Raw genomic sequence first — 25,870 nt, 5'->3', positions numbered from 1 at the left:
ACTGTTCATTCCATCTCTGTCATATCAATGTCAAGGTCACTATCATAATAACAGGATACTATCATGCAGTAAGGTTGTTGTTATGTAACAAAGAAACTTCCAGAATAATAAGGTAACTACCATCCATCATAAAGGTTACTCCATACACATCATGGTCACACTCTCATATATATATATATATATATATATATATATATATATATATATATATATATATATATATATATATATATATATATATATATATATATATATATATATATATATATATATATATATATATATATATATATATGTATATGTATATATATCAAGGTGATGGTTATGAAAGCTATTGTCATGTCATAGAGTCATTGTGATGTCATAAATTTCATATCCATAAGATTACATCCCCATCATCAAGGTTCCCACACTTTCAAACCCTAGTCCAACCTTTAACAATATGAATTACAGAGTAATGCTTAAGTGCAACTGCATTGTCTAAACAAGTTAGTTTTCTACACGTAATCTTTTGTCACTCAACCATGCATCACTTCATCAATCCAATAAACATCCGTACATCAATACATCATTATCCCTAAGGTTACTGTCATTATGAAATCAAACAACTATCATACAGACCTGCCTATAACAATAATTGTGATCCCACTGTGTATGGGTGATGTGACCATACCATAGGAAAAATCAATGGTAATTCTACCATGTGCTTTACAATGTCTTATTGTCTCCACCTTTAGATACCAGCACGATGCGTGAACACACTAGTCAAACACCCTAACTATAAGAAAATGTTGCAAAAAAATACTTATACCAGATTTCCTTGCACATTTTCCCCATTTTTTTTTGCATCAATGGTTAATGCACATGTTTTCTTAGAAGAAAATAGGAACTATACTCCTACAACCCTCACTCTAAGAGGTATTGGAACATCTGAAATGCAAACATTGTCACTGTATAAATTTGGATTGATGGTACTGTAATCTTCCAGTGAGGTTAGATTTAGTTCCTTGTCATCCCCCATTTAGATGAAGAGATCAAGACTCGCAGGAAGAACCTTGGAAGACAATTCCTCAAAGAAGATTTCCTCCTAGGTATCAACCTATCTTTTATGGTCACTGTTATTCATGTGGAAGGTTTTTATATAGAGTTGTAGAATGTCGCATGTATGAAAATTATTCCAACATACCTTTCAAAAATGGATATTCTAAAACTCAGCGGGATATCAACAGATTTTATTACCTCAGAGATGATGTCGAATGTTACAAATGTAAAAATTTTGGACACCTCACTAAAGGTTATAGACTTGGAAGCTCTCCAAAGGAGTTCACGCAAAATCAAAATGAAAAAATATGGAAAAAGAAGACTGAAAGGTGTGCTCTTGCTCTCAAGGCTCAAAGTAACAGAAACATGTGGTATGTTGACATTTGTTGCTCAATGCAGAAGACTACAGATAAAAATAAATTCATATTCTTGAAATAAATGAAGGATGGAACAATGTCTTTTGTAAATGACGAGGTTTCAAATGTCATAGTAACAAGTACAGTCACTCTTGGAATTAAGGATGCATTAGAAAAGGATGTGTTATTAGTTGAAAATATGAATCACAATTTTCTCAATGTTGGACAGATGTGTGATTAAGGGAACACGATGCTATTCAACTCAAAGAAATGTGAAATCAGGAAAGGCAAGTTTGATAAAATTGTGGCTATAGCAAGAAGAGATCCTATTGACATATACATTTTGGATGAGACACCTAAAGGGTGTTTCTTGGAAAAAGGAGGTGAGATCTCATTATGGCACAAATTAATGACACATATAAATTTTGACAATCTGGTGAAGATCAACAAAAAGGAAGCAGTTAGAGAAATGTCGAAAATTTTGAAACCTTCCAATACGACATGTGAATCTTGTCGATACAGAAAACAAAAAAAAGTTGAGTTCAAGACAAAGGAACACTTTGTGTCATGTCCATTGGAATTAATACATATTGATCTATGTGTTCCTATCATAACAAATGTCTTAGACGATGAATTATATTTTATGCTAATGCTAGATGATTACACCAGAATGACAGTCATTAGTTTCCTGAAGAAAAATTCTGAGGCACTCAAGTGTTTCGAAATCGCGACAAGGAATTGGTCGAGAATGAAACTGATTTTGAAATCAAATGTATGAGATCAGATAATCGAGGAGAATTCACATCCAAATAATTTCAACAATACTGTGAAGAAAATGGAATAAAAAGACATTTCTCAACAGCTAGAACACCATAGCAAAATGGAGTTTCTGAAAGGAAAAACAAAACCATACATGTAATGGCTAGAACAATGTTAAAGGAATCAAACTTAGATGATAAATTCTTGGTTCAAGCAATTGATACTTTCATATTCATCTTAAATAGAGGCCTGCTCAAGAACAACTATAACATGACTTGGTATGAACTATGGAAAGGAAGACCAAATAACATGTTGGGAATGGAATCCCCCAAAGGCATGTTTTGGGGCTCAAAGCCCAAGTTTTGATCTAATCTTGTTGTAAAATCTCCGCAAATTGCAGGCACGGAGCACCAAATGTATGACAGAGTCGCAAGGTTGTCTACCCTAGTCTTCTAAATGTAATGTTGGCCTACCCATGGTCCAGAGAACATGGGATTGTATAAATAGAGTGAGGCTCTAAGTGTAAAAGTAGCAAAGTAATAGATCTAAAAGTAGAGGCGAAGAGAAAGAGTCTAAGTATCTAACTGTGTCTTGGGTCATAGGGTAGGAGAAGGCTCTGCAGCTGAGTGCACATAGGCCTAGTTGTTATAGACATTTTTGTGCCTTACAGCTATAAGCATGAAATGTCCATAATCTAAGGGATCCAAAGTCCTTAAATATGTTGTTCCTACCCCTAGAGGAACAAGGCTAACAAACCACAGCAATTCACGGAAGTTCTCCACCAGAAACTGCTGAAAAACAAGTCAATTCAGGATCAATTCAGTGGCTCCACTAGATGTCTGCACTGAATGTCAAAGCCAACACTCACTACCTGCACTGCAACGCAGGTAGAAGCACTACCAGGGTGCGTTGAACGAGAATTTCCAAATGGCAATTTCATTCCAAGAGGTGTCAAGACCCAGGAAGCTTCCAGAATCTTCCACAATGACACTTGCCTCACTGAATTCGACTGGTGATTAGTAAGAGGTTCCCAATCTCCAAGTGGAAGCAAGAACCTCTAAGGGAAATCAAGAACTGACAGAGGGAGAGGACACTAGTCAGATCTCAAGCTGACTCATCCTCTCTCCAAACATCTATACATGGATCTCTCCTCCATGGGATCTGGGGGTTGGAATTTTGTTATTGCAAAGAATTGTTGTTCGTTTGAGATTGGAATCATTGGGTGCTTAATGCTTTGAAGGGGGTGAAGATAGGAATTCCATTTGCTGGGAAGGAGATGCTGGATTGGAGCCCTCTGGGTTGTGTCTCTTCCTGAACCTTGTTATTCATCAATAAAGCTATCTTGGTTTCTCCTATATACTGATGTATCTTTGATGTATGATTGCATTAGTATGTTTAGTTTATTTCTAATCCTGAACTAGTTATGAATATGAATCCATGTCTTGTGTAGTGTTCTCTTCTTTTGATCTTGCAGAAACCTCTTGAAGCTGGGCGAGTGAGAAGGCAAGTTGTTGGGAACTGTCAAAGAGAAGAGAAACCGGATGGAGGGACAAACGGAAGACACCGGTTAGTCCATCCATCTCTCTTCATTCTTAATTCATAAAGGAAGAATACTAGAATAGCTGTCTCTATTTGTTGCTAAGGCATTGTCACACCTTAGGTGGATAGGATTGTCCTGCATAGGCATTTTTCCCCACAACAAATTGGCGACTCCACTGGGGAAATCTGTTTAGTCATTTTATTTGTGTTTCTATCATTGTTTGTTTCATAGACTCGACAGCAACAATCGAACTGCATCTGCTATTCCCAGATGCAAAGTAGACAGTTGTTGCTTTGATCCAATCACTGGACTTGTCTATGATCTGAAAAATGAGCTCACAAATGATTTGATGATCCTTTGTGATAGATCTTAGTACTCCCTCAAAGCATCCCTTTGATTGCACCTTGCTTGTTGCTTTGATTTGGCCTGAAACTATAGATTAATCAGCAATCTGTGACCCAGAACCCAGTGAGAAACTCTCGTTTCTCCTTCAGCGCGACCCCTGTGAAGAGGTTCTGCATTTTGACGCAGGTCCCGTGAAGGCTACCTGCGCTGAATGTCAAAACCCCTGTGTTGAGGTTACGCTGATCTAGTTTGGCCTTGTGCAGCTGGGGTTCTCTGCTCTGTTTTGCCTTGTTTTGATCTCTGATTTTTGCAGCCTGTAACCAGCATAGGTACCAGTCTGATAACACCTTTTCTCTGCTTAAATTCCGCCTCCTTTTGTACAAAAAGACTGTGAGTGTTTTTATGTGTTTTTGGCGTCATTTACAATTTTCCTTTGCAAATGTGAAATAGTCATCCTGTAGCCCTTGATTCAGATCTGTTGATTGTGATCTTAGGAGAGAGTTCATTGGCTATTTACAGTTGATTATACATTTACTTTTGATTTTGGTTTGAGCTTGTCTCTTTAAGTGTCAAAACAAGTATTCATTTCGAAAATCGTTAAGTGTTGTAATCTCTTCTACCCTCTCTGATTTCGAAAAAGTAAACTTTTTTGTATTTGTCATTTAAAAGCGAATTCAAAGTTGTACAAAAAGCTTTGTTTGTAGGCATCAATACTAAGAAAGCGGAAAACAAACACCTGCATTGTGCATTTGCATCTTGATAGTTTGCATGCTTGATTTAGGAAAAGTGCATTAGAGTGTTCTGATTGCTCTTTGAGAAAAGATGGTGTCTTTCTTTTCCCTTTGTAGCTAGGATTTTCATAAGTTGAAAAGATATAAAGCTTGCTTACCATCTTTAGACTACATTTAGGAATTGTATCATACATCTCGTGGTGAACCTCAAAAGGCAAACTTCTAAAAAGATCAACCTAAAATAAATTGAATGAACTTAACAACGCTTTGCAACATAACGCACAACATAGAGGTCTAGGCTAGAGACGTGTTCCAGCGTCGTAAAGCCTGGTGACTGTCGATCTCATTGATGGTGGGTGATTCCTCCTGAGGGACGATAGCGCCAATACGGATTGTGCTCCCACGTACCATCGCGTATATATTGGGAGACCCCTATAGGCATAAAACCTTTATCCTTAGGAAGCCATGTCGGCCTCCCTTTTGATTTCAATGCACTGAACACAGCATTCAGGAAGATCGACCGGCCGTACCCTAAAAAGTATTCTGCGGTTTTGCGAAAAGTTTGGCACACCCTCTGCCTAGAACTCCAGAACAGTTCCTTTTGGCCTTTTTCAGACTCTATAACGGAAAAATTCCATCCGAGCATTTGTCACTTCGGGATCGTTAAAACATCGAAGGAGACTAGAGTCATCTTTAGCTTTTTCTCAACTCTTTAAAATTGAAAAAGAAAGTTGTGTCTAAAGCGTCGTTAAAATTTATTTTAAACGGAACAATCACCCCTATTCCTGTGTTGATCTTTAGGTTGAGAAAATGGAGCACACCAACCAAGGAATTCCCCTTGGTGGAAATCCTAGTCCCTTCTCCTCTTGGGGAGATGTTGGTGTGCCCCATATGGCCACATTGTCGCTTCCAGGACTGGCAATTGGCCCGCCGGTCTGGCTCTTTTCAACCAATGTCGTTCAGAACACCACTATTCCTGAACAGTCGAGTCAACAGTTAGACCAGACCAGAGTTGCCCACCAGCCTTTTACTTCATCTAATTCTGCCTCTCCTCCTTCCTCTTCGCTTGACGGAACTGGTAGAACAAAAAACCAAGTTCCTAAGGAGAAGAAGGAAAAGAAGAAGAAAGAGAAGAAGAAGAAGGAGCCAAAAGCGACTGGGGGCAAACAAGTGTCATCTGACAAAAATCCACACACAGCACTGACTAGGCCTAAATCGCCATGTATCATATGCAAGGGACACCACTTCCACAGAGATTGTCCCTGCATCCCTCAGATACTAAGGGACTGGTCTCCCCGTTTTCCCAATTCGGTAGCGTCAACCTCTGATAGCCATGTTGACTGCTCACCGTCAACTAGTGAAAGTGAAGCCACAGGACAGAGAGGGAAAGCTAAATTTCCCTGCAAACTGTGTGAAGGTGACCATGCCATCCACCATTGTCCCTTCTTAGACGAGGCTAAAAGAGTTTTGGAAGATCGCCCGATTTTACGAGCGCAACTTCCTCCTGGATATCAAAAATTCCTGCCAAGTCCTTCACTAGTTGAGAACCCGGCTGGCCCACCCAGGTGGTCAGACGAAGAACCTATCATTGAGGATGAACCGTCTGAATCCATACCTGACGAAAGTGAAAAGGTTGAGGCGGCAGTTGACCCGGTTTTGCCTTCAGAGGCTCTATCCTCGAATGATATCATCACAGAGGAGAATAATGACGACACCGTCCAAATTCTCTTCATCAACACAGACTCCGATGAACAAGGGGGAAATTTGCCCATTCCTTTATCGCAGGAAGGAATTTCGTCAGAGTCATACCCGGCCGTCTATTCGGTCCCACCACCAAGCAACCTAGTTGTCTCGTTCGACTGGAACCAACTAGGCAGACCTCGTTTGCCAGCAAGCATACCATTCAGAATTATCGTTCAAATATATAGAATGGTAATGGCTGGCACTATCATTGATGAGGGGGAATCTGTGAGTATCCTTTCCTCTATTGCTTGGAAAGCGCTTGGTTCGCCAGCGCTTTTGCCTGAAATGAGAAATCTATCAGGCTTTGATAAAGGAACCAGTCGACCTTTAGGGATCCTCCCCAATGTGCCCATAACATTGAAAGGGAAGACCGTTCAAATGAATGTGATGGTCATCCAAGGACCCTTGGATTATAACCTACTCCCTGGACGAGACTATATATATTGCATGGGAGCCATCGTCTCCTCACTCTTTAGAGTAATGTGTTTTCCGCATGAAAGAAGAGTGGTCAAGCTCGTGGACCAACTTTCATTTCTCGGATCACGCATCGCAAATAGTCATATGCCATCCCTAAATGGTCTCTTCGCGCAAGAAATGTCTCAACCCACGGTCCGTCCTCCTGATGAGCGCGAGTAATCCTGGAGGATATGACTGGAACCCAAGGGGCATGCGTCTTGGTTTGCTTCGGCAGGAAAACTTTGGGTATAGGATAGGTTTCCACAAGAGAATATGACTAGTCTATACCCTGCCCATGCTGGAAGAGGGTTATTCTAGAATAATATTCTTTTGTCAAAGTTATGTGAGTTGATGGGCATCGTCGCTCACCTTTGTCAATTTCGGTAGACATTGCCGAGGAAGTGTTTTGTTTGAAAAATTAACGAGACAATCTTTGGGTAACCCGAAAGAGGTAAGCCTCTCTCATTAAAACAATTGTTTTGACGGAAAAGAAGTAGAGGTAACCTTGAAATTGTACTTTATACCTGGGGGCATGCAAACCTTTTGGAGTGCAAGCAAAGAGCGGTTATTTATCTGTTTTTTGGGTTAGCCGTTTCCTAACTTGCATAAAGAAAGGATGCGGGGCATAGCTTTGTAAGATGAAGCTCCATCAAAAATAGAATCTTAATGAGACATTCTTATCATATGACTGGGTAATTCGAGCAGTTTTAGCACACAGTTCATGCCCGTCAAAAAATAAATGCAAGATCCGAGCAGTTTTAGCGCATAGTTCATGCTCGTTAAAAAATAAACATAAGATCGAGCAAATGTTTCCACTCGCATTTAAGCTCATTAAAAAATGAACTATCCCGGTAAATAACCACTGTGAATGTAATATTATCAGCCATTAAAGCCTTGGTCGTGTTTGCACCGTCACCTCCACTTTTCCATTGGCCGATCGTTCACCTCCATATGTTTGTTTACCCATTTTGAGGAACAGCTGTGAAGAGTGATTTCACTAGCCATCCTTGTGACATTGTCGTGATTGGAAAATTCCAACCTGTACCTGGAATCAGCTGCTAACCTGTTTCATCACTCGTTCCTCAAAAGATGAGTCTTCTTTAAGCTCTTTTCATCTGACTCGTAAAATATGAAAAGATTGTCGAGTCCTTGGCCTTCCAGCTCGTTCAAGGGACATGAAGTGCTATCCCTCCTCTAGATTTTAATCTTTTTGGACCTGAGGGATTATTGCACAAAAATATCGAGCGCTTGTTTTATTCGGCTCGTTAAAACTATCGAAAACTCATCCCTTCTGTATTGTTTTATACTTTTTCAGACCTAAGGGATTAGATGACGAAAAAGGACTTTTGGAGTTAACTTTATGTATCTTTTCAGACTCTCTAAAAATGAAAAGAACCGAGTTATCTTTGTCGTTAGACTCGTTAAAATCATTAAATAGCGACAAACTTGTCTTTAGACGAGAACGAGTTTCACTATCGCTAGGCTCATTAAAACATAGCGATGGGCTTGCCCGAAGGGCAGGTTATAGAACAAGCATATGTTATCCTCCTCAAGCTTGACAAAAATAAAGAGGTACTGGTCAGCAATGACTGGGGAAAAATTGGGAGAAACTCAAGAAAAATTTGATGGTAGCAAGTCGCTCTTGAACATGACACTTTTCCTCCGTACCACAATCGGGTTGGGTTGTTTCATTCACCGGTCACATCACCATGGTCTCGCCATACCATCCATATTTGGGGTAATGCTACTGATCCATCGCATCAGTGTCGCCATATGTTCAAGAGAAGTCGTTCAGAAAAGTCAACCGTGTCCCATCCACTGTCGTACATTATTCTTCATCCTTCCATGACCGCCACCCTGAATCATATGTCACAGATCGTTTTCACCTCCATCAAAATCATTAGCTCCGTTCCATGTCATTGATGTGGGATTCATTAAGGCCCTCCTTTGATGGATCGCTTCTTGTCGACATCAGCTCATTATCCAAGAAGTTGATCTAGGAACAACCCCTTCAGTACTTTGAAGCTTGCATGCCTCAATGACAAGTTTCTCACGTCTGGCGACAGGTATACATCAATGACCTTCGACCAAAAGATTTTGCGTGGTGTTCGACGCCAAGTCCTTTATTCACACCACGTGAATTGTACTACAGTAACTTGAGGGTCATTATCATTATCGGTGATTCCTCTTGCGCTTGTTAACGGTTTACCTCATTGACCGGTAATCAAGCGATGTCTTTCCATGTTCGACTTCAGAACATTTTCTCACATGGATCGACTTGTACTTAGAGTGAAGATTGAACGAGTTTGAAGACCCCGGATCTAGTTTCATCCATCCGAGCTGCGATATATATTCAGGAAAGATAAATACATTGACATGTACATCATTGCAGCAGATAATCATCCTACCCAAAGGATGATAATTTCATCAAAATTATCAGTCTACCATCAGACGATTGTCTGTTCTATGTACAGAAAAATGAATTTATAAAGCTGAGTATGGGAATGCCCGCCTCATCTAGATCATGAAAGCAGTATGAAAAATATTGTATTGTATCTTATTACAGGTCTCCTCCCAGCATTGGATGAACTTCGGATCCTCCTGATAAAGCATTTCACCCGATAAACGGCCTCATACTTTAGGGGGCAACTGTTATAGACATTTTTGTGCCTTACAACTATAAGCATGAAATGTCCATAATCTAAGGGATCCAAAGTCCTTAAACATGTTGTTCCTACCCCTAGAGGAACAAGGCTAACAAACCACAGCAATTCACAGAAGTTCTCCACCAGAAACTGCTCAAAAACAAGTCAATTTAGGATCAATTCAGTGGCTCCACTAGCTGTCTGTGCTGAATGTCAAAGCCAACACTGGCTACCTGCACTGCAACGCAGGTAGAAGCACTACCAGGGTGGGTTGAGCGAGAATCGCCAAATGGCAAGTTCATTCCAAGAGGTGTCAAGACCCAGGAAGCTTCCAGAATCTTCCACAATGACACTTGCCTCAGTGAATTCGACTGGTGATGAGTAAGAGGTTCCCAATCTCCAAGTGGAAGCAAGAACCTCCAAGTGGAATGAAGAACTGACAGAGGGAGAGGACACTAGTCAGATCTCAAGCTGACTCATCCTCTCTCCAAACATCTATATATGGATCTCTCCTCCATGGGATCTGGGGGCTGGAATTTTGTTATTGCAAAGAATTGTTGTTGGTTTGATATTGGAATCATTGGGTGCTTAATGCTTTGAAGGGGGTGAAGATAGGAATTCCATATGCTGGGAAGGAGATGCTGGATTGGAGCCCTCTGGGTTGTATCTCTTCCTGAACCTTGTTATTCATCAATAAAGCTATCTTGGTTTCTCCTATATACTGATGTGTCTTTGATGTATGATTGCATTAGTATGTTTAGTTTATTTCTAATCCTGAACTAGTTATGAATATGAATCCATGTCTTGTGTAGTGTTCTCTTCTTGTGATCTTGCAGAAACCTCTTGAAGCTGGGCGAGCGAGAAGGCAAGTAGCTGGGAACTCTCAAAGAGAAGAGAAACCGGATCGAGGGACAAACGGAAGACACCGGTTAGTCCATCCATCTCTCTTCATTCTTAATTCATAAAGGAAGAATACTAGAGTAGCTGTCTCTATTTGTTGCTAAGGCACTGTCACACCTTAGGTGGATAGGATCGTCCTGCATAGTCATTTTTATCCACAACACTAGTAGTCCCCAGCTAAGTGCGTGGACCCCTGCAGCTGAGTGCGCAAGGTAGAGTCGAGTCTATAACCGAAGAAGAGAATAATAAAGAGAAGTTTTATCCCAATTCTGTGTATCTATTCTTGAGTTATTACATGTTTGATATAAATTGTAGTTATACTGTTTATTTAATACGCGCACTTGTATGAATGATTTATATTGCTAAATATACTTAAAGCATGCAAGTAGGCTAAGCTAATCAACTAACAGAGGAATACTAGTAAGGACTTGGGTAATAACAGAGTTTGACCCCTGAGTAGGGATGCGTGAAGGAAACATCTCAGGCTGCGAGGTACGGGTAAGTGCACATAGTGATGAGTGCATAGGGTCGAACCGCGGACCACTTGAACTCATCAAGATTAAACTTTTTGACTAACATGGGATGTGGCATTTATGACAAGTTTCAGACAACCATTACTTTTCCACTAAATTAAAAAGTAGTGGCATTTGAATTTTCACACTTTCATGATATCTTTTTGTTTGGGGTTCATATTTTTTTTCATTATTTTGATATATATTTTTTTTTTCCTTTTATATTGCTTTTAGGACACACCCTCTTTACATTTTTTTATTTTTAATATGGAAAACATTTTGCAGAAAGAAGAAGTATGTACAATATTACAAGACTATCCATAGCCAATTCAAACTTATGAATCCTATTATTATAGGACCCTAACAACTACTACTAAAAATTTTCCCAAAACACATTTACACTATTCGGCCATTTGGGAGGTGCCACGTGGCTACCTTCAGGCTTTCCACGTGACAACCTCTCATTGGCGCATCCAAAACCAATAGAATTGCGCCACATCACCCAACTAGAAACCAACAACAAGGTGACACTTTGTGAGTCCTCATTAGGTGTTGACCACCTTTGACCTGCACAATCACCTTCCACGTCAGTAGTACAGACTGCTGACTCCACAATACTTGCATTTTTTTGTTTGTTTTGTGAAACATTCAGCGCGCTCTAACTTCCTCATATGAATTCCATTTTGAGTGAACAAATTGCATTGGGATTGTATCATTGAGATGAACGTGGTCGCTTAGGAATCGATTGATTTTGAGAACTTTCAAATTTGAGCTAATCTTTGCCCATAATCTAGATTTCAATTAGTAGATGACCGAATATCTTGTGCTAGAGTTCTCCAACATCTCGAGTTTGCACCTTTTCAGCCTTATTTCTCAATGTAGTGCAATGTACCTCCCGAAGTTTGTATAGGTTCTTCACTCAAACCTCGATTTTCCTTACTTTCGTAGTAGCTACGTGTCTCACAAAGTCTTTCCCTTTATTAAAAATAACATCAAAGCCACGACCCTGAAATATTGTTACAAATATCAGGTTCTTCTTTAGCTAAGGTACAAATCTAACATCTTTGAGGCAAGGAGGAGAGGTTTTATCCCTCTCAAAGGTGACAATACCAATTATGATAGCATTGTAACTCCCATCACGCCCATTTCGATATGCATCTAGAGCTCCTTCTCCACGAGGCTCCTAAAAAGCTCCTTGCACCATATCATATGGAACGAGGCACCAAAATGAAGGTACCAAACACTCCCCATAATAGTGTTGGACATGCATGCTATTAGGGTGAAGTCAAATTCGAATTATGAACCTAATACTTCACCTCCTTCTCCTCCTCAAGGATTCTTGGTAGACTTCTTGTGCAAACATTTTCTTGCATAGTGCCCAAATTCATGGTAGTGGGAGCATTTTATCTTGCTCAAGTATTTCTTCTTGCCATTATTTTAGTTGGATTCAGGTTTTCTCTAGGTCTTCTTCCCTTTAGCCTTCTTCCCCTTGCAAACCAATGGAAATTTATCTTTATCCTCAACTTTGGATGATGTTCCATCTCTGTTATTTCTCCTGAACTCTTCCTGAACCAAATAATACCACAACCTTTCCAAATTTAGTAATTTTTCCCTTTCGTTCACAGAGTCTTGGTAGATGTGATGAGATTTTGGAAGGCCTAGTAGATCTAGGCTCACCAAGCCATCTTCTGCAAAACTCACCCCAACCTCTCCAATCTCATCACAAACTTGAGATAACTTAGAGAGATATTGTGGAGTATTATCAATTTTTTGCATTCTTATGTTTCGAAGTTTGTCTTTCAGGGCCAATTTTCTATGGTCACTTCTATTTTTTAATAGCTGAGTTAGTGTCTTCCACATAACAAATGGTGTCTCTTTTCAATGGAAATTTGAGACCACATGATCTCTCACACCTTCCAGAACAATTCCCCTACCCTTTGCAACATCCTTCTTCCATTGGGATAATTATTGTGCCTCAGACACTTATGGGTTTGCAATGTTAGTTTTAACATATTCTAGCACACCATTTTCATAAAACACTGCTTCAATTTGATTCTTCTAGACTATGGAATTTTAGGTACCCTCCAAGGCATACTCCAATCTCTCTCCATTGAAAGACATTCTGCCAATCTTGAAGAAAACTTGTTGCACTGAAGCTACTAAATAAAATCACTAAGAGATAAGTTCGAAATACTGGTTCTAAAGTGATTTTAGGGCTCTCATAACATGTAGAAATTTGATAGAAATTGCAACTTCTTAATATTTCAAATTGAAAAACAAGAGACATCATTCTACTATATTGATATGTAGAATGGAAACTGCAATTTAGAACAACACGCATAGACATGAAATAACAAAAACCACAAATACACAATGATTTCTAGGGGAACCCAAGTAGGAAAAAACCCTTAAGCCTCTTTGCATTAATCATTTGAATAGAGAAACTATTTCAATTAAAAGCTTCATCCTTGAGCTCAAAGCTAAAAAAAGTAACTATTCTCTCTTGTCAATGAGAAACTTTGGCAAACACTTAGCCAATTATTTTGTCATCAAGCCTCGTATTTCCTCACAAAAATCCTGAGGAAATTAGCCCCCCAAAAATTTGAATTTCCTCCAAATTGATTTTGCAATTCCCAAGGATTGATCTTCTGACTCATTCAACACCTATACACTCAAAACTAGTCCACACTGATGTTACACTTCCTTGTCATCTCCACTTCAGCTGAGGAACTTGAATTATTTGCATGCACTAGCTATTTTGGGTTGATTGATCAGTTAAATGACAAATATCTGAGTTAGATTGTTTCCCATTGCACAACTAACCTTCAACCCACTTTATAAATAGTTAGAGTCCAATTAACTGAATGCAACTAAAAATAACTAAACTGGATTGTTAAAAGTTAGCAGTGAAAAATGCATATCTGAACTCCAAACCGTCTAACTCAAATTTTCTTAGCTAACTGAGTACAAGATCCATGTCACACTAGTTAACCACCTCCACATTGTATTGTTGATGTGGAAATTCGATTTACTCAATTTGACTAAGGCTAAATTCAAATTCAACTTTTCTTGTTGTATTTTTTTAACATTAAATATATCTATAGATTAAGTACATTCACAACATAGATAGATAGGTTTTACTACCCATGGGTTTTAAGCTAGTAACCTTAAGATCAAAGAGTGGCTTAACAATACACCCAATGAGAGTTAAGTAGTGACTTAACATCAAGAAGTGCCTTTACAATACACCCAATGTCCGTCTACTGAAAACCTAGTGGAAGAACTGTTGGACATTTCAAAATAGTTTACACCATTTATTTATAGAAAGATTAAGAAACAAGATAACTGATGGGACCAGCCTGCGTACTCTTACCAGACACAAGATTTGATTTATTCGAAATTATTTAATATATGATTTTGTAGGCTTAGTGGTACATAGATATTTTGGTTGTGATTAATGTGATTGGTATGGACTCTTGTGAGGGAGACACCTATCTCGACCTCGGGCTCTGTTCTCCCGCCTTCATTGTACTGGTAACCCTAGCCCCTAACTTGGTACGTCATTTCGACTGTTGTTTGTTTGCGCTAAGAGGGTCTACTCTCTAGTTTTTCTCTCGAGGGTTTTGTTAATGTTGCTCTAGCACTCAACTAGGCTTCTCAGTCACGGCTCGTCCAGTAGCAGGACTCTGCTAGTGTTTTATCTGTTCTGATGGATGCCTGTGTTTGCTTGCCAGTCTGCTATACACTTGTTACTGTTTAGTACTGTAGGCGGTTGTCTGTGAGGTTTGTAGGATTCTCGATGGGTTCCTCTCCATATGTATGCAATAGCGTTCCTGCGCTCTCAACCTCATGGTCCTTGCTTGTCTTAATGTCTGTTAGAAGACTTTAGTTGACCAATGCTTGCTTTTATTTAGAAAATGCGCTCAATATATTTTAAGAATAGGAAAGAAACTAATTGCACATGGAATTCAGATGATTGCGAAATATTACTTGTAAATGCTTTATTGCTCTTCTACTATGATGGAAATCAACCTTACAATGATCTGTTCTTTTTGCTTTTATATGATTTGTTAAACGGTTTTTTGAAATTGTTAGCAGTTACATACAATTACCATAAGAAACTGTTAATTTCCTATTTATCTAAATTCTGGGATTAATTTTAAAAGAAACAGAGTTTTTGTTTTTTATTTCCTGTAAATAAATAAAACAAAACTCCTTAACATAAAAATGAAACCGAAACTGTTGTCGTGTCCCAACTGCTGATAACTAAGGAAATAAAATAACAAGAAAAAAAACAGCTCCGGTACAATGACCTGTGAACCTGTTTAGCTTGCAAGTCAAACAACTCCACTTGTCTACCCCTGGTTGGATGCTCCTGCATCAGGCTCCCTGGGTAACAAAATGTCATTGCTCCAGTCCATGAGCTCCTTGATAGAATACCCTGGACGTTGTATATGTCCCGCATCAAACCACGAACTGTCCTCTATAGGGTGGTTCTTCCACTTGATGAGGTACTGTAGGTACTCCTTCTTCCGTGTCTGCCTGGCCACTTGTGTGTCGAGGATTCCCTCAATTTTTAGTGGTTGAGCTGAAGGAATTTGTCTCATCCACAAACTACTCTCCTCCTGGTGTTATAGACATTTTTGTGCCTAACAGCATGGAGCATGAAATGTCAATAATCTGAGGGATCCAAAGTCCCTAAACATGTTGTTCTTACCCTTAGAGGAACAAGGTCTGCAAACCACAGCATTGAAAATCAGTTCTCCACCTGAAAACACTCAGAAACAGGCTATTTCTGGATCATGTCAGCTGCTCCACTGAGCATCTGCGCTGAATGTCAACTGCTCCTCTCTGTACCTGCGCTGAAGGTCAAAATTAATGAAGGCTACCTGCGCTGGGCGAGATTGGCCAAGTGGCAAAGTCATTCTGCAAGGTGTCAACTGCCCAGGAAGCTTCCAAACTGACTCTTGGGTCAAGGAATTCGCCTAGTGATGAGTAAGAGGGTCTTGATCTCCAAGTGGAAGCAAGAATCTCCAAGTGGACTCAAGAACTGAAGATTAACTAAAGTGGGAGAGGACACTAGTCAGCTTCATGCCAGTCTCAAGATGACCCATCCTTTCTCCAAAACCCTATATATAGATCTCTCTCATGAGGTCTAGGGAGGCTGGAATTTTGTGCAAGTAAGGAAGTGCTGTTGGTTTGAGTATAGAGCTATTGGGTGTTTTGCTTGAAGGAGGTGAAGAGGAGATTTCTTTCGGCTGGGAGGTGTTGCTGGATTGGGCCTACTGTGGTTGTAACTCTCTCAGAACTTTACTTCTATTATCAATAAAGTATTTGAGGTTCTTCTATATGCATGTATCTTGATGATGAATTGATGCTTGTATATTTGGTTTATGCTAATCCTTAGATCGATTATGGATGTATGCTTCTTGTAGTTTCCTTTTCTTGTGCTTTTATAGGATCTGTGTGCAGCTGGGCCGGTGAAAGGGCAAGGAGCTAGGAGCAAGCAGCAAGGAGTGAAGACTGGATCGACTATTAGCGCAAGATAACGGTTAGTAGATCATCCTTTTCTTCCCTCTCTCATCTAATAAAGAATAATTCTTGAATAGCTTTGCATTCAGTTGTTACTGAGGTACTATCACCCTTAGAGTGGGATAGAGGCTTTCTGCATTAGATACTTTTCCCAACAACAAATTGGCGACTCCGCTGGGGATCGTATCTTGTTAGTTGTTTGTGTTTCTTGCTATTCATTTCATAAACAAAGGGAGTACCGAATCGAACTGTATTTGAATCCATCAAATACAAAGTAGAGGGCAGCTACTCTAGCTCAGTTTCTGAGCAGGTTTATGATTTGAAGAGCTGATCCACAAGGACTCTAATAAGCTCTTAGTGGTAGCTTTTCATCCTCCTTTACATCCCTTAGTGTGTCCTTGACTGATAGCTTCTAATTTGACCAAAAACTGTGAATTTTTTAGCAATCTGTGACCCGGAAACCAAGATGGACGAAAGTCTCGTTCTTCAGTGCAGGCTGTACAAAGGTTGTCTACATTTCAGCGCAATTCCCGAAGGGGCTACCTACGCTGAAGGTCAAACAGGCAGTGTTTCACCTGCGCTGGACCAGTCTTGGCTTGAGCTACTGAGGTTTCCTGCTGTGTCTTGCCTTGTTTTCACTATTGTTTTTTGCTGTTTGTTGCCAGTCAGTGGGCCTATCTGAAACCATCTTCCTTTGTCATTATTCTGCCTCGGTTGTATAAAGAAACTGTGTTTGTTCTTTTGTATTTCTTGTGTCATTTACAGTTTCCCATAACGATAGTGAACCAGTCTTGATGTGGCCTCTTAGATCTAGACCCGTGATTAAGTGTCGTTTTGATCTTAAGAGTTAGTGTGTTTGCTGTTCATAGCTGATTGAGCTTGTCACTTTCATTATATGGTTTGAATTTACATATTTCTAGTGTCGAAACAAGTAAATCTTAAGGTGTCTTTCGATTTTGGACAAACTTGTTTGCTTTCGCTTGAAATTGAATTCAAAGTTATACAAGAGCTTTCTTTTTGTATTGCACAAACATTAAGGAAGAGAAAAGAAATACTTGAATTTTTGCATTTTGCATTAAGTTTGTATGTTGATTTAGGGAAAAAGTGCATTAGCGAGTGCTCTTTGATCTGTGTGAAAAGGATTTTATCTCTCTTTTCCCTCAGTAGTTAAGATTTTCATAAGTCGAAAAGATTGGAAAAGCTTGCTTCTCATCTTAGACTGCATTTAGGAATTTGTATCAATACATCTCGTGGTGAACCTTGAAAGGCAAACTTTAAAAAGATCAACTTAAAATATATTGAATGAACCTAACAACGCTTTGAAGCATAACGCAAACATCTAGAGGTCTAAGCTAGAGACGTGTTCCGGCATCGTTAAACATAGTGACTGTCGATCTCGACGAAGGTGGGTGATTCCTCCTGAGAGTCGGTGGCACTAATACGGATTTGTGCTCCCACGTACCATCGCGTATATATTGGGAGACCCCTATAGGATCAAAGCCTTTATCCATAGGAAACCGTGTCGGCCACCCTACTGATCGCAATGCAGTGAACACAGCATTCACGAAGATCAACTACTCGTACCGTAAAACGTATTCTGTGGTTTTGCGAAAGGTTTGGCACACCCTCTGCCTAGATCTCCAGAGCAGTTTCCTTTTGCCTTTTTCAAACTCTATAACTAAAAAAGTCCAACCGAGCATTTTTCACTTCGGGCTCGTTAATACATCGAAGGAGACTAGAGTCATCTTTAGCTTTTTCTCGACTCTTAAAAAGTGAAAAAGAAAGTTGTGTCTAAAAGCGTCTAATAAAATTCATTCAATTCGGAAACACAAATTTCCCCTTTTAATATTTTGGTTGATCGAGTAATCCGCAATCGTGGAAGAAAGTCAATTGAAAACCCGTCGTTCATGGAGGCTTGCGAGTCAACCGTCTTTGTCCCCGGAATGGAAAACAGTACGGGCAAAGCGAACTCGTTTAACCGGTTCAAAATCTCCTTTGAAAGTTAGAACAAGTGTTCCTACTACATCCGAGGTTCCAGTTACTCCTAACATTTCTGGAAACCCTGCCTCTATAGAAGAAGTTCAACAGCCACAGAAGGACAGTAATACTGATCCTAGTCTGGGGGCAAACACTTGTGTAACTGAATCAGTTCCATCTGTAACCGGTTCAGAGAGTGTTGCTCCTCAAACAATTGTCGCTGTCGAAGCAACCACTTCTTTGGCACCATAAATATTTTACGGACCTGATGGTCTTCCTCTTCCACCCGGTTTGATTGCGATAGAGGAAATTGCAGAGGATCCGCAAGCAAGTACTCCAACTCATTTTGGAGTCGGGGTCACTCTATTTCCTTCATCAGAAGTTAATCCACCACAAGTGGAAGTTCCTGTAGAATCGCTAGGCAATCTATTGGATAGACTTAAAATGTCTGAACAACCGTCATCATCTAGGACTGTGTCAAATGACACAGCGACAGCAGAAGCTCCTGCCGTCACTCCGATGATGTTTTCCGGCATACCAGCTGTCCCAACTAGTTCTCAACAGCTAGAAGGAGTCCACCAAGGGACTATTTCGACAGTGTGGTCTGTTCCAATTTGTTCATCCGGAGTAATACCCGACAACTCTTATGTTGAGACTCAACAGATTGATCCTCATGGAGGTCAATCTGGGCCATCAATCCCTTTTAATTCCGGATTGCTACCGTATGGGGGGCAATATGCTCTTTCATTACCCCCTCCGGGAGGGTACCCATACGTGAGTTCACAACAATGTTCAGGTTATACTGGGATTGCATCAAGTAGTTGGGTACCTATGCTACCTCAACAACCAAGGATTGTATATTCTATGCAACAGTGTGTACCTGTGACGAACATCCCAACCACACCGGCTATTGTAACCGTGTCGCAAGTTCAAGCAATACCTGTTACATGTCAACCTCAGATTTCTTAGGTTGTAATGCAACAGTCGCTTGACCATGGGTCACAACCACAATCGCCAACTAGTGGGTCGACACAAGTACAAACGGGTATAATTACCCCACACCTTGGTCCAATGGTCAGCATGGCGCAACAGAACATGGTGTCACAACCATGGCTTGTACAATACCAACAACCGCAGTTCCAGCAAGTATACCAAGGTTCTGAGCAGCAGATCTTTGCGAATAGTGGACAACCGTATATCCAAAACGGTCAAAACCAACCACTTTACAGTGGTCAAGTCCACCAACCATATCAATCATACCAACATCAATTACATTATGCTGGTATGCAAAGACCCACTGCTCAAGTGATTCCATCGTACCCTGGTTACGCTTCGCCTAACCTGAATCAATAGTTACCATTCGTGGCGACTTTAGAGTTACCTGATTTACATCGGTTAACGAACGATCCGATTGCTTATGCCCCTTGGTGGCCAGCGATTCCTCATAAACTTCCATCTGACATTCCTAAATTCAATGGAAATCCAGGTGAAGACCCGTCGAATCACGTGATGACTTTTCATCTGTGGTGTTCGTCGAACACCCTTAACGACGATTCGATAAGACTTCACCTTTTTCAGAGGACATTGACAGGTCCAGTGGCTAAATGGTATATTGAATTGCCAAGAGCCTCTTTCGAGAACTTTAGTTCCCTAGCCACGACTTTCTTAACCCATTTTCAATTACCGATAAGGTATGAAACGGGAACATAAATATTAACCAACTTCAAACAGACAACTGCTACCCATATATCTGATCATATACATGAGTGGCGTCGTCGTCGTAGGATGGTGAAAACATATGTTCCCGATCAGCTATTACCTGAATGGTTTATAAAGTCGTTACTTCCGGCTATTACGGAAGATGTGGCCAAGGGGGGAGTCGTAACAGAGGAGCAAGTGATTGCTCGTGCACAATATTTGGACTTAGTGTATACTCAGTCTGGCACACTCTATGACAAAATACCTGATGCCCCTCGACCAGAGTTTTCAATTCCTCCCCCTCCTAAATCAAATAGTGACTCTCATGCTGGTGATGGCGTGATTGGCACAGCAAACGTGAAATCAATAAAGTCTTCGTCAAAGAAAGCCCGTAAGAATTTGGATCAAAATGGAAAAGAAGAAATTCTTGCTTCGGAAGTAAATGCCGTATCAGAAGATAAGGGCAAAGAAACCAATCAACCAGGAAGCAAGAAGAAACAAAACAAAGGGAAGAAGAAGAAACAGGGTGAGTCATCCCCTGGAAAAACTTCTTCAAACCCTCCTGGAAAAAGGAAACAAAATTATCCATGTCTAATATGTGATGATAAGGATCATAACACACAGAATTGCCCATTCAAAGCTGAGTTGAAGAGGTTCTTTAAAAGTTCCCAAACATCATCTGTGTTAACCGATCCGTTTCCCAACCCAGGTCAAAATCTGGTTGATAGTGGAAATGCTTCCCCGTCGCAAGTCCTTACGTTGTCAGTTTCGAAACAGCAGAATGATGCTTTGATTTCGACAAGGAACAAAGATTATGGGAATCCTCAGGTGTCGAACGAAAAAGGTAAATATCAACCAAGTAGTTCGACAACAACTTCGACAGAAGTTGTAACGCCCACAATCCCTGAATTAATAATAAAACCGCCAAAGGGTGTAGTACATAAGTCGACATTTAATCCTCACGCCAGAGCGGCGCAACATTATAACATAGTGGAAGACTTGGCCCAATCGCCATCCGCTATGTCGACTCTTGAAGTACTACAAAATTGTCCAACCCAAAGGCAGGCATTGTTATCGGCAATTGGTGGGGTTGATCCTAAGGACTCAAATCTTGTATCCTTTGATCACAAGGGATATGATCCTCAGCTACCAGCTCAGCTAGCTTTCCTTATTCAAGTGAAAACACTCAACAAAACTGTTCACAGAACGATAATTGATGAGGGAGCCTCGACATGTATTATGTCAATGAGTTGCTGGAAAACTTTAGGATCTCCAACCTTGTTGCGATCTTCGACGACATTAAAAGCCTTCGACGGAAGGATGTATACCCCTTACAGTATCCTTAATAACTTGAAAGTTGAACTAGGAGGAAAGACAGTAGAAATTGATGTAGAAGTCATTGATGGAAATCTTGACTATAACATCCTACTGGGTAGACCATGGATTTATGCCATGGCAGCTGTCGTGTCGACTTATTTTAGGAAGATCGCATTCCCGTTTGAAGGAGGGATCACGGTCGTCGACCAACAGAACTTCCTCCCTAATGGTTCACAAGTTACAGCAAGCATTCCCATGATCCATGAGAGTAACGATTCAATTCAAGATATTGGAGTAGGATTATTGAAAGACCCCACCTTGATGGGGACTTTTGCGCTACCACCTCCTATTTATATAGGAAATGTACCGTTTGTAGCAACCTGCAACATGATATCTTCCACGAAGGTCAACATGGATCATTCAATGGTGCCCCCAAGCCCTTTAGAAATATTGTAGCAATCAATGTTTCAAGCATGGGAGGCGAGCCCAAATCAACGCTCGTCAAGCGTTTGGGTAGATAGATCTAGAGAATATGGAACCCCATTAGATCCTTGGTCGAAAGTACATGGGACTGACGAAGGAATCTTGCAATCAATGATGATTGAGGGGGAACCATGGAACAATCACCACCATCGTTCCCTTCTTCCAGAATATGAAGAAGATACTCAAAGTGATCTTTATCACCCTTCAGTATTTGAATTCCTAACGAATACTGTAAATACGGTGGATTCCGAGAGAAACCTATCCAATATTGAAGAGACTATAGCCATAAATATCTCGACTAAAACAGATGTTGTAGAGAATATTTATGTCGGCAAAGGTTGTTCCCCTTCAGAACTGGAAATTTATAACGCTCTTTTTCGCGAATTTAGAGATGTCTTTGCTTGGTCATATGATGAAATGCCAGGCATTGACTCGAGTATCGTTGAACATGAAATTAAAATGTATCCCGATGTCAAACCAATAAGACAACGGCTTCGGCAAGTGCACCCGAAGAAAGCCGCTGCCATTAAGGTAGAAGTTGAAAAACTTCTCCATGCTGGATTCATCTACCCGGTTCCTCTAACCGATTAGGTATCGAATATTGTCCCTGTTATGAAGAAGCAAGGGACGATTAGAGTGTGTGTCGATTATAGGGATGTAAACCACGCTTGTCCAAAGGACAACTACCCTACATCCTTCATCGACCAGATAATTGATGAATGCACCGGATGTGAAATCTTTTCATTTATGGATGGATTCTCTGGGTATAATCAAATAAATATCCGCCCACAGGACCAGTCAAAGACTGCATTTATTTGTCCGTGGGGCACATTCGCTTATCGAAAATTACCCTTTTGGTTTAAAGAACGCAGCGGTGACGTTTCAGAGGGCGATGAATTATGCCTTCCATGACATCAAGAACATTGTTCAACCTTATCTCGACGATCTTCCCGCTCATTCGCGAAAGAGGACTGATCATCCGCAGCATTTAAGAGCGATATTTCTACGTTGCTGACACTACAAGATAAGACTCAACACACACAAATGTGTGTTTTGCGTCGGTTCTGGTCATTTACTTGGCTTTGTAGTCTCTAAAGATGGGATTCGTCTCGACCCCTGTAAGGTTCAGGCAATCATTAATTTGCCTCCACCTTCAAATTTGCTTCAGATTCAGAAACTCCAAGGGAAAGCAAACTTTCTGAGGAGGTTCATTCCAAATTACACAGAACTTGCTAAAGGTTATACTCGTCTTTTGAAAAAGGATGTACCTTTTGTCTGGGACCAGGTGGCGCAAGCTTCCTTTGATGCTCTGAAAGATTGTCTAGTAAAAGCATCATTAATGTACGCCCCGGACTATCAAAGAGATTTTAACCTGTATCTGGCTGCAGCGGATATGACCATTGCGTTGGTTTTAGTTCAAGAAGTCGATGGAATTGAACATCTTATCTATTATTTAAGTAAAAACTTAAACGATACAAAAAGTAAATATTCTTATGTGGAAAAACTAGCGCTTGCAGCTGTTCAAGCGATTCAAAGGTTTCGACATTATGTCCTCTTTCGAAAAACTACCGTCTTGTCAGATTGCAACCCCATGACTTATATACTGTCGCGACAGTTGCTTGGGGGAAAATATTCAAAATGGATAGCGATCCTTCAAGAGTTTGATCTGGAATTTGTAAAATCCAAATCAAAGAAAGCTCTAGTTTTCGCAGAATTATTATGTGATTTCCCATCGTCGTCCAACGATGAAACATCAGAAGAGTCAATCCTGGACGAAAGCTTGTTTCTCATATCTGCAAGCGATGAGTGGTATGGAGATATCATAGTTTATCTCCAAACACAAAAATTCAGGTCTAATACCTCCCGCTCCGAACAAAAACGTATACGATACCAAGCAAAAGACTACATGATCGTCGGTGATACACTTTACCGTCGTGGTGTCGATACAGTTATGAGGAGGTGCCTTACCCATGAGGAGGCCGAAAAAGCCCCGAATGATTGTCATTCGAGCGCATGTGGGGGGCATCAGTTTGGATATGCAACAACACAAAGAATCTTACGAGCAGGATACTTCTGGCCAACCATGTTCAAAGATTGCATAACAGCAGTCAGAAGTTGCCATGCTTGTCAAATCTTTGATAGCAAAACCAGACGACCACCCGCACCCTTGCAGCCTATAGTTGCTGTTGGGCCCTTCGCCAAGTGGGGCATCGATTTCATGCAATGTAACCCCACCTCGACCGGGGGGCATGGGTATATAATAGTCGCTGTTGACTATTTTACCAAATGGGCCGAGGCAATGCCTACATTGGATAACACTGGTGAAACAACTGCCCTTTTCTTTTTCAATCATGTAGTCGCCAAGTTCGGCGTACCACAGGCTATAGTTACAGATCATGGATCGCATTTTCTCAATCACATGATGGTCGAATTAGCTGCCAAGCTAGGGCTATCTCACGACAGCTCTACCCCATATTATCCGCAAGCCAACGGACAAGTTGAAGCAATCAACAAGGTCCTGAAGCATATGTTGCAAAGGATGATCGGGGTTCATAAAAGAAGATGGCACCTAATCCTGTACTCAGCTTTGTGGGCTTACCAGACCTCGGTAAAGAACGCAACTGGGTTCACTCCTTTTCAATTGGTGTATGGCCTGGAAGCAGTCTTGCCAATCCGGTGCGAAATTTCGTCGCTTAAACTCGCGATCAACCTCCTCCCCGGAACTTCAGAAGAAGAGGCTCGTTTCTTGGAATTAATCTAGTTGGATGAAACCCGTCGTGATGCCGCTTTGGCTAACGAGGCCCATAAGAAACAAGTCAAGGCTCAGTTCGATAAAAATGTCAAACCCCGTGTCTTCTCAGAAGGTGATTTGGTCTTGCTTTATGATCAAGAATTCGATAAATTGGGAGCAGGTAAATTCAAGTCCTTATGGATGGGCCCCTATATTGTTAAAAGGGTGTTAGCAAAAGGAGCCTACGAGTTAATGGATTACGATGGAATTCCACTGCCGCAGCCCCGCAACGGGTTGTACCTCAAGCGTTACTATGCTTAAATAGTAACCTGCATGCTTTTGTTGTATTTTGTTTTCGCTAAAGTATTTGTTCTGGTCGAGTGATCCACCTTTTTCATTTGTGGCAGATGTCGAACCTTATGGAGACATGTGTTGGATATGCCGACGGAGCGAGTCGTAGTTCGCGGAACCTATCTTCCGCAGCCTGGGCCATTTTTGATCCAAGCGGCGAGTTAGTAAATTTCAGAGGTGTATGTATTGGGCAATCAACGAATAACATCGCTGAGTATAGCACGTTGATAGAACTACTCTCTGATGCCATCACACGTGGCATACGCCGACTAATTGTCAGGCTAGACTCACAACTCGTAATACTACAACTCAATGGTATATATTATGTCCGCAATCCAACTATTTATCGCATGTTCCTAAGGGTTAAGATCTTGGAAAGGCGATTTGATTCAATTCAATATCAACATATTTCAAGAAATTTAAACACATTAACCGACTCATTCGCAAACTATGTGTTAGATAGACATTTGCAACATTTATAAAAAGGACACATCATCAAAGATTGTACATATGGATCACGTAAAACAACCAGAATAAAATCCGGAAATCAAAATATATAAGTTGTTTATATAAGTTCATACATAATGTTCTGTAACCAAGACAAAATTGGTCATGTGACCTAAAAACTCAAAAGATGCTAGGGGGCACCCTAGCCTAATGGTGCTCATGATAGTACGTCACAGCCTGTTCAATCATGCGCAAGAGACGAGTCCATCGTCTAGGCACACCAATAGTATGACGCTGCATCTGTAA

The sequence above is a fragment of the Pinus tabuliformis genome, chromosome 9, assembly GCF_031772625.1.
Source record: "Pinus tabuliformis cultivar Carrire ecotype Pingquan chromosome 9, CPIR1, whole genome shotgun sequence".
Classification (NCBI taxonomy): Eukaryota; Viridiplantae; Streptophyta; class Pinopsida; order Pinales; family Pinaceae; genus Pinus; species Pinus tabuliformis.
Note: the sequence above shows the minus strand (reverse complement) of the source record.